Below are 12,551 nucleotides of genomic sequence, written 5' to 3'. Positions count from 1 at the left end.
TCTTTTTAATCACATCTTTTTCAAATTAATTTTCAATCAAATCTTTTTAATTTCTAATTTCAAATCTTTTTCAAAAATCACTTGAATTCTTTTCCACTTTGAGTTTTCGAAAATTATCAACCAATTTTTCAAAATGTTTTTGACATCTTTTTAATTAATTTTCGAAAATTCTCCTCTTCTCTTCTCACATCCTTCTATTTATGGAGTACCACTCCTTCTCAATGCACAATTCGAACTCTATCTGACTAAGTTCAAATTCTTCTACCTCTTTCTTCTATTTTTCTGTTCTTCTGACACCTCAAGGAATCTCTATACTGTGACATAGAGGATTCCACATTTTCTTGTTCTCTTCTCTTTCATATGAGCAGGAGCAGAGACAAAGGCATTCTTGTTGAAGCTGACCCTGAACCTGAAAGGACCTTGAAGCGAAAGCTAAGAGAAGCTAAGGCACAACTTTCTGTAGAGGACCTAACCAAATTCTTCAAAGAAGAAGAAGACATGGCAGCCGAAAACAACAACAATGCCAACAATGCAAGGAAGGTGCTGGGTGACTTTACTGCACCTACTCCCGACTTCTATGGGAGAAGCATCTCTATCCCTGCCATTGGAGCAAACAACTTTGAGCTCAAGCCTCAATTAGTTTCTCTAATGCAACAGAATTGCAAGTTCCATGGACTTCCACTGGAAGATCCTCATCAGTTCTTAGCTGAATTCTTGCAAATCTGTGACACAGTCAAGACTAATGGGGTTGACTCTGAGGTCTACAGACTGATGCTATTCCCTTTTGCTGTAAGAGATAGAGCTAGGACATGGTTGGACTCACAACCTAAAGAAAGCCTGGACTCATGGGAAAAGCTAGTCAATGCCTTCTTGGCAAAGTTCTTTCCACCTCAAAAATTGAGTAAGCTTAGAGTGGAAGTCCAAACCTTCAGACAGAAGGATGGAGAATCCCTCTATGAAGCTTGGGAAAGATACAAACAATTGATCAAAAAGTGTCCATCTGACATGCTTTCTGAATGGAGCATCATAGGTATTTTCTATGATGGTCTCTCTTAACTATCCAAGATGTCTTTGGATAGCTCTGCTGGAGGATCTCTTCATCTGAAGAAGACGCCTACAGAAGCTCAAGAGCTGATTGAAATGGTTGCAAATAACCAATTCATGTACACTTCTGAAAGGAATCCTGTGAACAATGGGACTAATCAGAAGAAAGGAGTTCTTGAGATTGACACTCTGAATGCCATCCTGGCTCAGAACAAGATATTGACTCAACAAGTCAATTTGATTTCTCAAAGTCTGTCTGGAATGCAAAATGCACCAAGCAGTACTAAGGATGCTTCATCTGAAGAAGAAGCTTATGATCCTGAGAACCCTTCAATGGAAGAGGTGAATTACTTAGGAGAACCCTATGGAAACACCTATAATTCTTCATGGAGAAATCACCCAAATTTCTCATGAAAGAATCAAGAGAGACCTCAACAAGGTTTCAACAACAATAATGGTGGAAGAAACAGGTTTAGCAATGGCAAGCCTTTTCCATCATCTTCTCAGCAACAGACAGAGAATTCTAAGCAGAACCCCTCTGACTTAGCAACCATGGTCTCTGATATAATCAAAACCACTCAAAGTTTCATGACTGAAACAAGGTCCTCCATTAGGAATTTGGAGGCACAAGTGGGACAGCTGAGTAAGAAAATTACTGAACTCCCTCCAAGTACTCTTCCAAGCAATACAGAAGAAAATCCAAAAAGAGAGTGCAAGGTCATCAACATGGCCGAATTTGGAGAGGAAGAAGAGGAAGTGAACGCCACTGAGGAAGACCTCAATGGGAGTGCACTGAACTCCAATGCGTCCCCCAATGAGGAACCATGGGAATCTGAGGCTCAAAATGAGACCATAGAGATTTCATTGGACTTACTTCTGCCTTTCATGAGCTCTGATGAGTATTCTTCCTCTGAAGAGGATGAGTATGTCACTAAAGAGCAAGTTGCTAAATATCTTGGACCAATCATGAAGCTTAATGACAAGCTATTTGGAAATGAGTCTTGGGAGAATGAACCTCCTTTGCTCACCAAAGAACTGAATGACTTGTATAGGCAGAAATTACCTCAAAAGAAACAAGATCCTGGGAAGTTTTCAATACCTTGCACCATAGGCACCATGACCTTCAAGAAGGCTCTGTGTGACTTAGGGTCAAGTGTAAACCTCATGCCTCTCTCCGTAATGGAGAAGCTAGGGATCTTTGAGGTGCAAGCTGCAAGAATCTCACTAGAGATGGCAGACAACTCAAGAAAACAAGCTCATGGACTTGTAGAGGATGTTTTGGTGAAGATTGAGGACCATTACATCCCTACTGACTTCATAGTCCTAGAGACTGGGAAGTGCATGGAAGAATCTATCATCCTTGGCAGACCCTTCCTAGCCACAGCAAAGGTTGTGATTGATGTTGATGGAGGTGAACTGATCATTCAAGTGAATGAAGAATCCTTTGTGTTTAAGGCTCAAGGATATCCCTCTGTCACCATGGAGAGGAAGCATGAAGAGCTTCTCTCAATTCAGAGTCTAACAGAGCCCCCACAGTCAAACTCTAAGTTTGGTGTTGGGAGGGCACAACCAAACTCTAAGTTTGGTATTGAACCCCCACATTTAAACTCTAAGTTTGGTGTTGGGAGGTCCCAACATTGCTCTGAGTATCTGTGAGGCTCCATGAGAGCCCTCTGTCAAGCTACTGACATTAAAGAAGCGCTTGTTGGGAGGCAACCCAATGTTATATTTTATCTATTTCTCTTTGTTATTTTATGTTTTTTGTAGGTTGATGATCATAAGAAGACACAAAATCAATTGAAAAAGCAAAAACAGAATGAAAAACAGGAAGAAAAACAGCACACCCTGGAGGAAGAACCCACTGGCGTTTAAACGCCAGTGAGGCTAGCAGTTGGGCGTTTAACGCCCAGTCTGGCACCATTCTGGGCGTTTAACGCCAGAAAGGGGCACCAGACTAGTGTTAAACGCCAGAAAAGGGCAAGAACCTGGCGTTAAACGCCAGGAATGGGCACCAGCCCGGCGTTTAACGCCAGAAATAGCTCAAAACGTGATTTTGAATGCCATTTGGTGCAGGGATGACTTTTCCTTGACACCACAGGATCTGTGGACCCCACAGGATCCCCACCAACCCCACCACTGTCTCTCTCTCTTCTTCACCCATTCACCAATCATCTCAACTCCTCTTCCCCAAAAACCCTTCACCTATCAAATCCCATATTTCTCTTCACCACTCACATCCATCCTTCATAAAACCCCACCTACCTCACTATTCAAATTCAAACCACTTTCCCACCCAAACCCACCCTCACTTGACCGAACTCTACCCTTCCCCCTCTCCTATATATACCCTTCTTCACCCCTTCATTTTCACACAACCTAAACACCACTTCTCCCCCTCTTTGGCCGAACACATAGCCATTCCCTTCTTCCTCATTTCTTCTTCTTCTACTCTCTTTTGCTCAAGGACGAGCAAACCTTTTAAGTTTGGTGTGGTAAAAGCATTGCTTTTTGTTTTTCCATAACCATTTATGGCATCCAAGGCCGGAGAAACCTCTAGAAAGAGGAAAGGGAAGGCAAAAGCTTCCACCTCCGAGTCATGGGAGATGGATAGATTCATCTCAAGGGTGCATCAAGACCACTTCTATGAAGTTGTGGCCTTGAAGAAGGTGATCCCCGAGGTCCCCTTTTCACTCAAAAAGGGTGAATATCTGGAGATCCGCCATGAGATCCGAAGAAGAGGTTGGGAAGTGCTTACCAACCCCATTCAACAAATCGGAATCTTGATGGTTCAAGAGTTCTATGCCAATGCATGGATCACCAAGAACCATGATCAAAGTGTGAACCCGGATCCAAAGAATTGGCTTACAATGGTTCGGGGGAAATACTTGGATTTTAGTCTGGAAAATGTAAGGTTAGCATTCAACTTGCCCATGATGCAAGGAGATGAACATCCTTACACAAGAAGGGTCAACTTTGATCAAAGGTTGGACCAAGTCCTCACAGTCATATGTGAAGAGGGCGCACAATGGAAGAGAGATTCAAGAGGCAAGCCGGTTCAATTGAGAAGGCATGACCTCAAGCCCGTGGCTAGAGGATGGTTGGAGTTCATCCAACGCTCCATCATTCCCACTAGCAACCGGTCTGAAGTTACTCTAGACCGGGCCATCATGATTCATAGCATCATGATTGGAGAAGAAGTGGAAGTTCATGAGGTTATAGCCCAAGAACTCTATAAGGTGGCGGACAAGTCCTCTACCTTGGCAAGGTTAGCCTTTCCCTCTGTTATTCAGTTGGAGTTGACATAGAGGGAGACACCCCCATTGATGAGGATAAGCCCATCACTAAGAAAAGGATGGAGCAAACAAGAGACCCCTCTCATCATGAGATCCCTGAGATACCTCAAGGGATGCACTTTCCTCCACAAAACTATTGGGAGCAACTAAACACCTCCCTAGGAGAATTGAGTTCCAACATGGGACAACTAAGGGTGGAGCACCAAGAACATTCCATCCTCCTCCATGAAATTAGAGAAGATCAAAGAATCATGAGAGAGGAGCAACAAAGACAAGGAAGAGACATTGAGGAGCTCAAGCACTCCATAAGACCTTCAAGAGGAAGAACAAGCCGCCATCACTAAGGTGGACCCGTTCTTTAATCTCTTTGTTCTTTATTTTTTCTGTTTTTTCGAAAATTGTGCTTCATGTTTGTCCATGTTTGTGTCTTATGATCATTAGTGTCTTAGTGTCTATGCCTTAAAGTTATGAATGTCCTATGAATCCATCACCTTTCTTTGATCTTAATTGAAAAAGAAAAAGAATTGCATGAATTTCGAATTTTATAACAGTTTAATTATTTTGATGTGGTGGCAATATTTTTGTTTTCTGAATGTATGCTTAAACAGTGCATATGTCTTTTGAATTTGTGATTCATGAATGTTGGCTCTTGAAAGAATGATGAAAAAGGAGACATGTTACTGAGGATCTGAAAAATCATAAAAATGATTCTTGAAGCAAGAAAAAGCAGTGAATACAAAAAAAAAGAGAAGCAAGCGAAAAAAAAAACGAAAAAGAAAGAGAAAAAGAAAGAGAAAGAAAGAAATAAAGTTGTGATCCAAGGCAAAAAGAGTGTGCTTAAGAACCCTGGACACCTCTAATTGGGGATTCTAGCAAAGCTGAGTCACAATCTGAAAAGGTTCACCCAATTATGTGTCTGTGGCATGTATGTATCCGGTGGTAATACTGGAAGACAGAGTGCTTTGGGCCACGGCCAAGACTCAATAAGTAGCTGTGTTCAAGAATCATCACACTTAACTAGGAGAATCAATAACACTATCTGGATTCTAAGTTCCTAAAGAAGCCAATCATTCTGAATTTCAAAGGATAGAGTGCGTGAGATGCCAAAACTGTTCAGAGGCAAAAAGCTAAAAGCCCCGCTCATCTAATTAATACTGATCTTCATAGATATTTTTGGAGTTCATTGCATATTCTCTTCTTTTTATCTTATTTGATCTTCAGTTGCTTGAGGACAAGCAACAATTGAAGTTTGGTGTTGTGATGAGCGGATAATTTGTACCCTTTTTGGCATTGTTTTTAGTATGTTTTTAGTATGATCTAGTTAGTTTTTAATATATTTTTATTAGTTTTTAGTTAAAATTAACTTTTCTGGACTTTACTATGAGTTTGTGTGTTTTTCTGTGATTTCAGGTATTTTCTGGCTGAAATTGAGGGACCTGAGCAAAAATCTGATTCAGAGACTGAAAAGGACTGCAGATGCTGTTGGATTCTGACCTCCCTGTACTCGAAGTGGATTTTCTGGAGCTACAGAAGCCCAATTGGCGTGCTCTCAACGGCGTTGAAAAGTAGACATCCTGGGCTTTCCAGCAATATATGATAGTCTATACTTTGCCCAAGATTTGATGGCCCAAACCGGCGTTCAAAGTCACCCTCAGAAATTCCAGCGTTAAACGCCGAAACTGGCACCAAAATGGGAGTTAAACGCCCAAACTGGCATAAAAGCTGGCGTTTAACTCCAAGGAGAGTCTCTACACGAAAATGCTTCATTGCTCAGCCCAAGCACACACCAAGTGGGCCCGGAAGTGGATTTCTATGACATTTACTCATCCTTGTACACCTTAGGCTAATAGTTTTCTATAAGTAGGACCTTTTACTATTGTATTGGAGAGCTTTTTGATCATGTTTTTATGATTGAACTCACTTTGGGAGGCTGGCCATTCGGCCATGCCTAGACCTTGTTCTTATGTATTTTCAACGGTGGAGTTTCTACACACCATAGATTAAGGTGTGGAGCTCTGCTGTACCTCGAGTATTAATGCAATTACTATTGTTCTTCTATTCAATTCCGCTTGTTCTTTGTCCAAGATATCACTTGTTCTTTAACTTGATGAATGTGATGATCCGTGACACTCATCATCATTCTCACTTATGAACAAAGTGACTGACAACCACTTCTGTTCTACAAGCAAACAAGGCTCTAGTGTTTATCTCTTGGATTCCTGATACACGATGCATGGTTGATCGCCTGACAACCGAGTGCTCGCCTGACAAACGAGCCAGCCATTCCGTGAGATCAGAGTCTTCGTGGTATAGGCGAGAACTGATGGCGGCATTCAAGAGAATCCGGAAGGTCTAACCTTGTCTGTGGTATTCTGAGTAGGATTCAATGATTGAATGACTGTGACGTGCTTCAAACTCCTAGCAGGCGGGGCGTTAGTGACAGACGCAAAAGAATCACTGGATTCTATTCCGGCCTGACCGAGAACCGACAGCTAATTAGCCATATGCTGTGACAGAGCATAGGAACATTTTCACTGAGAGGATGGGAGGTAGCCACTGACAACGGTGAAACCCTTGCATAAGCTTGCCATGGAAAGGAGTAAGAAGGATTGGATGAAGACAGTAGGAAAGCAGAGAGACGGAAGGGAAGGCATCTTCATGCGCTTATCTGAAGTTCTCACCAATGATATACATAAGTATCTCTATCTTTATCTTTATGTTTTATTCATCCATTATCTATACCCATTTGAGTCTGCCTGACTAAGATTTACAAGGTGACCATAGCTTGCTTCATAGCAACAATCTCCGTGGGATCGACCCTTACTCGCGTAAGGTTTATTACTTAGACGACCCAGTGCACTTGCTGGTTAGTTGTGCAAAGTTGTGTTTATGCCATGGTATTGAGCACCAAGTTTTTGGGGCCATTACTAGGGATTATTTGAGTTGTGAAAAGTAGTGATCACAATTTCGCACACCACTGAGCAAGCTTAAAGTGGATGTTCAGACCTTCAAGCAAAAAGATGGTGAATCCCTCTATAAAGCTTGGGAAAGATATAAGCAGTTAACCAAAAAGTGTCCTTCTAGCATGCTTTCAGAGTGGACCATTTTAGATATATTCTATGATGGTCTATCCGAGCTTTCTAAGATGTCACTGGACCATTCTGCAGGTGGATCCATTCACCTAAAGAAAACGCCTGCAGAAGCTCAAGAACTCATTGACATGGTTGCAAAATAACCAATTCATGTACACCTCTAAGAGGAATCCTGTGAGTAATGGGACGCCTCAGAAAAAGAGAGTTCTTGAAATTGATGCACTGAATGCCATATAGGCTGAGAACAAAATGTTGACTCAGCAAGTCAACATGATTTCTCAGAGTCTGAATGGATGGCAAAATGCATCCAACAGTACTAAAGAGGCATCTTCTGAAGAAGAAGCTTATGATCCTGAGAACCCTGCAATGGCAGAGGTGAATTACATGGGTGAACCCTCTGGGAACACCTATAATTTCTCATGGAGAAATCTTCCAAATTTCTCATGGAAGGATCAACAAAAGCCTCAACAAGGCTTTAATAATGGTGGAAGAAATAGGCTTAGCAATAGCAAGCCTTTTCCATTATCTTCTCAGCAACAGACAGAGAATGCTGAGCAGAGCCCCTCTAGCTTAGCAAACATAGTCTCTAATCTATCTAAGGCCACTTTAAGTTTCATGAGTGAAACAAGGTCATCCATTAGAAATTTGGAGGCACAAGTGGGTCAGCTGAGTAAAAAAATCCCTGAAACCCCTCCTAGTACTCTCCCAAGCAATACAGAAGAGAATCCAAAAGGAGAGTGCAAGGCCATTGATATAATCAATATGGCCGAATACACAAAGGAGGAGAAGGACGTGAATTCCAGTTAGGAAGACATCCTGGGACGTCTTCTGAACAAAAAGGAGTTCCAAACTAAGGAACTTAAGGAATCTGAGGCTTACCTAGAGACCATAGAGATTCCATTGAACCTCCTGTTACCATTCATGAGCCCTGAGAACTATTTTTCCTCTGAAGAGGATGAAGATGTAACTGAAGAGCAAGTTACTCAATATCTAGGAGCCATCATGAAGTTGAATGCCAAGTTGTTCAGTAATGAGACTTGGGAAGGTGAACCTCCCCTTGCTCATTAGTGAACTAGATACATGGGTTCAGCAAACTCTACCTCAAAAGAAACAAGATCCTAGTAAATTCTTAATATCCTGTACCATAGGCACCATGACCTTTGAGAAGGCTCTATGTGACCTCGGGTCAGGTATAAATCTTATGCCATTCTCTATAATGGAGAAACTGGGGATCTTTGAGGTACAAGCTGCAAGAATCTCATTAGAGATAGCAGACAAATCAATAAAACAAGCTTATGGATTGGTAGAGGATGTGTTGGTAAAGGTTAAAGGCCTTTACATCCCTGCTGATTTCATAACCTTAGAGACTAGGAAGGATGAGGATGAATGCATCATCCTTGGAAGACCCTTCCTAGCCACAGCAGGAGCTGTGATTGATGTTGACAGAGGAGAGTTAGTCCTTCAATTGAATGGGGACTACCTTGTGTTTAAAGCTCAAGAATCTTCCTCTGCAACCATGGAAAAGAGGCACAATAAGCTTCTCTCAATGCAGAGTCAAATAAAGCCCCCACAGTCAAACTCTAAGTTTGGTGTTGGGAGGCCACAACCAAACTCTAAGTTTGGTGTTGAACCCCCACATTCAAACTCTAAGTTTGGTGTTGGGAGGTCCAAACAATGCTCTGATGATCTGTGAAGCTCCATGAGAGCTCATTGTCAAGCTATTGACATTAAAGAAGCACTTATTGGGAGGCAACCTAATTTTTATTTATCTATATTTCTATTATTCTTTTATGTTTTATTAGGTTTATGATCATGTGGAGTCACAAAACAATTGCAAAAATCAAAAATAGAATAAAAAATAGCAAAAGAAACAGCACACCCTAGAGGAAGAGTTTACTGGCGTTTAAACGCCAGTAAGGAGCATTTGGCTGGCATTTAGCGCCAGAACAAAGCATAAAGCTGGCATTGAACGCCAGAAACAAGCAGCAATCTGGCATTTAAATGCCAGGATTACACCCTGAGGAGAGCTGGCGTTAAACGCCAGAAATAAGCATGGAAGTGGCGTTCAACGCGAGAAACATGCTGCAGATTGGCGTTAAACGCCCAAAACAAGCATAGAGCTGGCGTTTAACGCCAGAAACAGGCATCAGTCTGGTGTTAAACGCTAGGATTGCATACAAAGGGCATTTTACACGCCTAAATGGTGCAAGGATGATTAATCCTTGACACCTCAAGATCTGTGGACCCCACAGGATCTGTAGACCCCACAGGATCCCTACCTACCTTCTCTCTCTCTTACACACCTTTTCATAACACTCTTCCCCACACATCATTCACCAATCACCTCAATCTCTCTTTCCCATCACCTCTTTACTACTCACATTCATCCACTCTTCCCTAGAAACCCCACATACCTTCAAATTCAAAATCCTTTCCCTCCTAAACCCAACTTCTAATGACCGAAACCAACCCCTTCTTCCACTCCTATATAAACCCCTCAACACTCCTTTATTCTTCACACACAACCATCAATACTTCTCCCCTTGGCCGAACCCTAAACCTCCCTCCATCTCATCCATTTTCTTCCTCTTCATCTTTTATTCTTTCTTCTTTTGCTCGAAGACGAGCAACATTCTAAGTTTGGTGTCGTAAAAGCATAGGTTTTTTTGTTTTTCCATAACCATTGATGGCACCTAAGGCCAGAGAAACCTCTAAAAAGAGGAAAGGGAAGGCAATTGCTTCCACCTCTGAGTCATGGGAGATGGAGAGATTCATCTCAAAAGCCCATCAAGACCACTTCTATGAAGTTGTGGCCAAGAAAAAGGTGATCCCCGAGGTCCCTTTCATGCTCAAGAAAAATGAGTATCCGGAGATCTGATATGAGATCCAAAGAAGAGGTTGGGAAGTTCTTACCAACCCCATTCAACAAGTCAGAATCTTAATGGTTCAAGAGTTTTATGCAAACGCATGGATCACTAAGAACCATGATCAAAGCATGAACCCAAACCCAAAGAATTGGCTTACAATGGTTCGAGGGAAATGCTTAGATTTCAATCTGGAGAACGTAAGGTTGGCGTTCAACTTGCCTATGATGCAAGAAGACGCACGCCCATACACTAGAAGGGTCAACTTTGATCAAAGGTTGGACCAACTCCTCATAGACATATGTATGGAAGGAGCTCAATTGAAAAGAGACTCTAAAGGCAAGCCAATTCAATTGAGAAGACTAGACCTTAAGCCTATGGCTAGAGGATGGTTGGAGTTCATCCAACGCTCCATCATCCCCACTAGCAACCGATCCGAAGTAACTGTGGATCGGGCCATGATGATCCATAGCATCATGATTGGAAAGGAAGTAGAAGTTCATAAAGTCATCTCTCTAGAACTCTACAAAATAGCCGAAAAGCCCTCTACCTTGGCAAGGCTAGCTTTTCCTCATCTCATTTGTCATCTATGCTACTTAGCTGGAGTTGTCATAGAGAGAGACATCCTCATTGAAGAGGACAAGCCCATCACCAAGAAAAGGATGGAGCAAACAAGTGAGCCCATTCATGGATCTCAAGAGACGCATGAGGAAGCTCATCATCAAGAAATCCCTGAGATGCCTCAAGGGATGCACTTTCCTCCAAACAACTATTGGGAACAACTCAACACTTCTCTAGAAGGATTGAGTCATGACATGAACCAATTAAGGGTGGAACACCAAGAACACTCCATCATTCTCAATGAGATTAGAGAAGATCAAAGAGCTATGAGGGAGGAGCAACAAAGGCAAGGAAGAGACATAGAGGAGCTCAAGAACACCATTGGTCCTTCAAGGAGAAGGCGCCACCATCACTAAGGTGGACTCATTCCTTAACTTCCTTGTTCTTATCTCTCTGTTTTTTGATTTTATGCTTTATGTTTGTCTATGTTTGTGCCTATACTACATGATCATTAGTATTTAGTAACTATGTCTTAAGGCTATGAATAATTCCATGAATCCTTCACCTTTCTTAAATGAAAAATGTTTCTAATACAAAAGAACAAGAAGTACATGAGTTTCGAATTCATCCTTGAAATTAGTTTAATTATATTGATGTGGTGACAATACTTTTTGTTTTCTGAATGAATGCTTGAATAGTGCATATTTTTTATCTTGTTGTTTATAAATGTTAAAATTTTTGGCTCTTGAAGGAATGATGAAAAAGAGAAATGTTATTGATGATCTGAAAAATCATAAAATTGATTCTTGAAGTAAGAAAAAGCAGTGAAGAACAAAAGCTTGCGAAAAAAAATAGCGAAAAAAATAAATATAAAAGAAAAAGAAAAAGCAATCAGAAAAAGCCAATAGCCCTTAAAACCAAAAGGCAAGGGTAAAAAGGATCCAAGGCTTTGAGCATCAATTGATAGGAGGGCCCAAGGAAAGAAGTTCAGGCCTAAGCGGCTAAATCAAGTTGTTCCTAACCATGTGCTTGTGGCATGCAGGTCCAAGTGAAAAGCTTGAGACTGAGTGGTTAAAGTCGTGATCCAAAGTAAAAAGAGCATGCTTAAGAGCTCTGGACACCTCTAACTGGGGACTTTAGTAAAGCTGAGTCACAATCTGAAAAGGTTCACCCAGTCATGTGTCTGTGGCATTTATGTATCCGGTGGTAATACTGGAAAACAAAATGCTTAGGGCCACGGCCAAGACTCATAAAAGTAGCTGTGTTCAAGAATCAACATACTTAACTAGGAGAATCAATAACACTATCCGAAATTTTAAGTTCCTAGAGAAGCCAATCATTCTAAACTTCAAAGGAAAAAGTGAGATGCCAAAACTGTTCAGAAGCAAAAAGCTACAAGTCCCGCTCATCTAATTAGAATTAATATTCATTGATATTTTGGGATTTATAGTATATTCTCTTCTTTTTATCCTAATTGATTTTCAGTTGCTTGGGGACAAGCAACAATTTAAGTTTGGTGTTGTGATGAGCGGATAATTTATACGCTTTTTGGCATTGTTTTTAGGTAGTTTTTAGTAGGATCTAGCTACTTTTAGGGATGTTTTTATTACTTTTTATGCAAAATTCACATTTCTGGACTTTACTATGAGTTTGTGTGTTTTTCTGTGATTTCAGGTATTTTCTGGCTGAAATTGAAG

General features: G+C 41.2%; 2 non-coding genes across 2 annotated transcripts; both read right to left on the bottom strand.

Moving 5' to 3' along the window:
• Positions 1-903: 903 nt before the first annotated feature.
• LOC130943229 (small nucleolar RNA R71) lies at positions 904-1,007 on the bottom strand. The gene has a single exon (XR_009071756.1). It is a non-coding gene; the product is annotated as a small nucleolar RNA R71 (small nucleolar RNA).
• A 6,313-nt stretch (positions 1,008-7,320) lies between these two features.
• On the bottom strand, positions 7,321-7,424 carry LOC130942660 (small nucleolar RNA R71). The gene has a single exon (XR_009071224.1). It is a non-coding gene; the product is annotated as a small nucleolar RNA R71 (small nucleolar RNA).
• Between the last annotated feature and the right edge of the window lie 5,127 nt (positions 7,425-12,551).

The sequence above is a fragment of the Arachis stenosperma genome, chromosome 7 (genome assembly GCF_014773155.1).
Source record: "Arachis stenosperma cultivar V10309 chromosome 7, arast.V10309.gnm1.PFL2, whole genome shotgun sequence".
Classification (NCBI taxonomy): Eukaryota; Viridiplantae; Streptophyta; class Magnoliopsida; order Fabales; family Fabaceae; genus Arachis; species Arachis stenosperma.
Note: the sequence above shows the minus strand (reverse complement) of the source record. Positions and strands in the feature narration are given on the sequence as shown.